Raw genomic sequence first — 5,795 nt, forward strand, 5'->3', positions numbered from 1 at the left:
GACATCCCCATTTTACGGTGGAGGGAGCGTCTACCGAACCCTTCAGGAATCTATGTTTTTACATTTAATAATAAATATAAAGAATCATTTTATTTTTAAATTTTGAGTTCTTTCTCTGCCTATAAGGCCTGAAGGATCTGTTCCCCCTACCTCTCCCCTTTTCTGTTTTTGTTGTTGTTGTTGTTGTTGAGACGGAATTTCGCTCTTGTCGCCCAGGCTGGAGGGCAATAGCGCGATCTCGGCTCACTGCAACCTCCACCTCCCGGATTCAAGCGATTCTCCTGCCTCAGCCTCCTGAGTAGCTGGGATTACAGGCGCCCGCCACCACGCCCAGCTAATTTTTGTATTTTTAGTAGAGACGGGGTTCACCACGTTGGCCAGGTTGGTCTCCAACTCCTGACCTCAGGTGATCCGCCCTCCTCGGCCTCCCAAAGTGCTGGGATTACAGGCGTGAGCCACCGCGCCCAGCCCCCTTTTCTCTTTGCCCTCATTTCTTGCCCATTTGCTTGGCACACGCTTGGCACATTTTCCCCATTCTCCAACAGATCCAGCAGACTCCAGCCCCCGGGCGTTTGCATGTGCTGTTTGCACTCCCTGGCAGCCACTCCTGAGGGATTCATTTGGCTCTCACCGTGTGGTCATTAGGGGAATATCATCTTCTCATGAGGCATTGCCCCACCATCCGTTGTGAACTTGCAAGCAAACCCTTCCCTCCCCTCATGCTCCGTGCCTCCCGCTTCATCTTTTATTTTTTTTCTCAAAATAACTTTTCACTATCTAGCACACTATATATTTTAAGTATTTATTTGGTCTACTGTCTGCCTTCACCACTACAATGTCAATTCCACAAGGAAAAGCATTTGTATCAATGTTGATCACTGCTGCATGCCCAACACCTAAAAAAAAAAAAAAAAGAGAGACCTGGCACATAATAGATGCTCAATAAATATTCGTTGACTAAATAAAGGTTCCTGTCTCTGTATTAAACACTTTAATATCTCATTACCCAGCCCAATAACCCTATGAGGTAGTTGTGTTAATTTTCATCCTACCAGGGAGGTAGCTGAAAATTGGAGCCCTGCTGTATGAAAATACATACTTTTTTAGTTTCTAAAAATGCTTGTGAAAGCACTCCTGTAGTTTTCTTCACGTAAATTCTGACCTTTAACAACAACGAATTATTACTATTTGAAATGTAATCTCTATCCCCAAAGTTTCTTTTATTGGTTATTGTGGTTGATCTTTTAAAAAATACTTATTTTGTATCTGGTTAACCTACTGCAATGTTATTAATTCTTATAATATTCCAGTTGACTCTCTTGGCTTTTCTGTTGAGACAGTTATCTACAATTTCATCTTCTCCATACCAGTATTTTAAATTAGACGTTCTCTTTCATGTTGGATTATATTGGCTACCATTTCCAAAAGAGTATTACTAAGAGGCATTCTTGTTTGTTTTCTTTTAATGGGCATATCTCTGAAGTTTGAGGGTTAAATGTGACATTGGTTTCTAAATTGAAGTAAGTAGCTTATTTTTTAACCTTTTATTTTGTAAATTTCAAAACAAAAGTAGGGACTCAATGATCCCCCATGACCTATGTCATCCAACTTAAATATTTTCACTCAGTCTTGTTTCATCTGTATTTCCACTTATGTTGTGCTTTCCACTCTCTTCATCTCCCACTGATTTTGAAGCAAATTCTACATATTATTTTGTCTATGAAATGCTACATTTCAGCGTATGTCTAACAAGAACTGGTTTTAAAAAGAAAACTTCAATACAAAATAGATATATGTTATAACTATTGGATACAAAGAATACAAAATTATTTCCAGATATTATTAGCAGAAGACTCAAGAGAGTTAACTAAAAGCAATTAACATCAAGGAGAGTTTAAAAGTAATTAAATGTGAAACAAGTAATAATAAACATTTACGTAACACTCTATGTTAATAATAATAAACCTTTATGTGAAACTCTGTGCTAAGCAGTCTTGTGAGATATATATATTTTATATATAATATATAATACGTATTATATATTTAATATATATAACATATATTTTTTTCTCATTTAGTCCTCACCACAACTCTTGTGAAATGAGAGTGTTATTTACATTTTACAGAAGATAAAACTGAAGCCTAGAGATAAGTAACTTACCCTAGACTCTATTAGGATAGAGTTGGAATTTGAGACCAAGAAGTTCAACTCTAGAGTCCATGCTCTTAACTTTTAAATTATGTTGCCCCTTGTCTACACATCAATATCTTTCCTCTACATGCAAGCAATACTGAGTTTGCAAACAAAACAGAAAAAGTTCATATGTATTCACAAAAAAGCAAAAAAAAAACCCTTATAAATAAATTTAGGAAGATAAATATAAGTAATCTGAAGAAACCCTCAAAACCTTACTGAGAGAGAAAATGGACAAATAGAAATGCCATGTTACTAGCTGTGTTGTAAAGATGTAAAATCTTGCAGGTTGATCTGCAAATACATATATGACAAAATCAGAATGGGATGCTTTGAGTGTTAGGTCATCTTCCTTTTTTCACTTCATTTATTTTTCTGCTAATTGTTTAAGATATTCAGAAAATAGGCCAGGTGCAGTGGCTCACACCTGCAATCCCAGTACTTTGGGAGGCTAAGGCAGGCCAATCACGAAGTCAAGAGTTCGAGACCAGTCTGGCCAACATGGCAAAACTCTGTGTCTACTTAAAAAATACAAAAATTAGACAAGCATGGTGATGCACACCTGTAATCCCAGCTACTCAGGAGTCTGAGGCAGAAAAATCACTTGAACCTGGGAGGCGGAGGCTGCAAAGAGCCAAGATCATGCTGCTGCACTCCATCCTGGGCAACTGAGTGAGACTCCATCTCAAAAAAAAAAAAAAAAACAACTTTCAGAATATAAAGCATTAGTACTATATAATGTAAAACTGACTTTGTTTATCTGTCTTTTGTTTAGTCTTTTTTATTTTCTTTCAGAATGAACAAGGTGGTAATGTTTACTTCCAGGAACCTATAAATCCTGACTTAACCTGAATATTACAGGGACTTTAGAGTTACCACTGCTGGGCGCAGTGGCTCACGCCTGTAATCCCCGCACTTTGGGAAGCCGGAGCAGGAGGATCACTTGAGCCCAGGAGTTTGAGACCAGCCTGGGCAACATGGTGAAACTCCGTCTCTACAAAAAATACAAAAATTAGCCGGGCCTGGTGGCACAAGCCTGTAGTCCCAGCTACTCAGGAGGCTGAGGCAGGAAGGATTGCTTGAGCCCAGGAGGCGGAGGTTGCAGTGAACCAAGATCACGCTACTACACTCCAGCCTCAGCGACAGAGCCAGACCCTGTCTCAAAATAAATAAATAAACGAATGAATAAATAAATAAAAATTTAAAAAAAGAGTTACCACTCAGGAACATTCTAGAAAGATGCCCATCTAATCTAGAGATTTATCTGTCAACTGTCGGGAAGAGCTGAGACCAAAGTTTATATTAAGGTTCTGTTTATTGGCCATGAATTGGGTAAGGGCTCAAGATACAGTGAAGAGCAAGAAGATTATGAATCCATTTACTATAAATACTAGAAAACAAAAGTAAGAGTCATGAGAGGGTAGAAGGGCATGATCTGGAGGGGGACATTTCTTGGCAGGGAAAAGGAAAGTTCCCAGGGTTCAAATAGGGTGGTGTTTCTGGTACTACTGAGTGCAACCCTTAAGATCCTAATTCCGGTCTCTTGTATCACATCTAATGATTAATTTTTAAAATCTGAATTAACGTTATCATCGTTATGATAGCCATTCAGCTCCAAGGATAGCAACAACCCATTCTGAAAACTCTGTCTTCATTTCCAGGAGTTTTCAGTGTTGGTTTCCCCCCTGTGTTAACAGTCCTTTTTTGTCTCCTTTGCTTGATCTCTCCTGTAAACATCGGAGGAACCCAGGAATCAGCTGTCAGCCTGTCCCTTGCCTTGTCTTCATCCACTCTGCTTGGCGTTGACATAACAGGCCTATTGCTCAAACCTTGTAATTTCCCCAGAAGGTCCTGTTTTCCTGACTAGACTTTGGGCAGCTCTGGGAACTGAGCTTCATAATGTTCTATCTGGTAAGAATGCTTTTGTTTGCCTGAGGCCTTGAGCCATACTGTACCAGTTTGTCCAGATGGTTTATACTAACAATGTAATTTATGGAGGAACATCTGCTTTCCTTCTAGGAGTCTGGAGGTTCAGTGACTGACCCTTTATAAAAACCATGGACACCCAGGTTTAGGTGAGCTTCCCTCGATGGCAATGCTTCACACACGTTGTCACACATCATCGCTGGGGGGGTTCCCATGTGCTATGGTTTGGATATTTGTCTCCTCCAAAACTCATGTTGAAACTTAATCCCCAGTGTGGCAATATTGAGAGGTGGGGCAATATTAAGAGGTGATTGGCTCATGAGGGCTTTGCCTTCATGAATGGATTAATCCATTCATGGACTAACGGATTAACGGGTTATCACGGGAGTGGAACTGGTAGCTTCATAAGAAGAGAAAGAGAAACATGAGCTAAGATGTTACCACACTCAGTCCCCTTGGCATGTGATTCCCTGCACCACTTCAGGACTCTACAGAGAGTCCCCACCAGCAAGAAGGCTCTCACCAGATGCAGCTCCTTGACCTTAGACTTCTAAGCCTCCATAACTGTAAGAAATAAATTTGCTTTTTAAAACAAATTACCCAGATTTAGATACTCTGTTATAGGCAAAAGAAAGCAGACTAATACACCATGTGACTCCACTGAAAGAGAACACCTGGAAGCTGGTGCAGGGTATCCTCCAGACTTCACCCCATGCACCTTTTCCCTTTGCTAATTTTATTCTCCGTACTTTTGCTGTAATAAACTATAACCATGAGTATAACAATTGGGTCCTATGAATTCCTCTAGAAAATCTTTGAGCATGAGGTGGTCTTGGGGACCCCCCTGACAGAGGAGCTCATCCAGCCCCATAATTTTAAGTCCCACTGACAACTCTCAAATGTGTATCTCCAGCCATGACCTGTCTAGATTGTTATGAACAATTGCCTACTTGATTCTCCAACTGATTCTTGACATGTCTAAATTCTTGACATGAAGCGAATTCTTTATTTCTCTCCTTATCCCAAAGTTGCTCAGAAAGTGACCTGCCAATCATCCAGTTGCCCTGGCAAGAAACCATGGAGATATCCTTGTCTCCTCACTCTCTTTACCTTCAGCAAATCTCATTCTGACTCTCTCCACCCCTGCAATTCTCAGGATTCTAAGCATTTCATGCCTACCTCTCCTCAGGAGCCTCAATCCCTCACTTCACTACCTGTTTTCTCCTTTTATTAAGAGGTCTTAATTTCTTAAGAGCTCCTTGTTCCTTATCTTCTATCATGATTTGAAAAGCCACTTCTTCTCTGACCCCTGCCTTTGTCCCCTGCTCCTCTCTGGCTGACTCAGACTCACTCTTCTCTCTGGAGTCCAGTGTTTGCTCATCCTCAGCCTGCAACTATGATATCCTAAGCTGTTCAGTCTCAAACCTTGGTCCTCTAACTCTAGATCCACGGGCTGTCATTTTTACCGTGACTGTTGCTTTGAAAAAAAATATGAGTCAAAAATCTAAGATTCTATGGGAACCAGGGCCTGACCAACCCATTGCAGTAGAACATCACAAGGTCTACAGAGATGACAGAGAATGACTGGCTTATAATATACACTTAATAAATGTCATTAAATACATGATCAAGCATGGTTTCTCTAGGACTCCTGGAGAAAAGATCTCTGCTTCCG

The sequence above is a fragment of the Hylobates moloch genome, unplaced genomic scaffold (assembly GCF_009828535.3).
Source record: "Hylobates moloch isolate HMO894 unplaced genomic scaffold, HMol_V3 SCAFFOLD_15, whole genome shotgun sequence".
NCBI lineage: Eukaryota > Metazoa > Chordata > Mammalia > Primates > Hylobatidae > Hylobates > Hylobates moloch.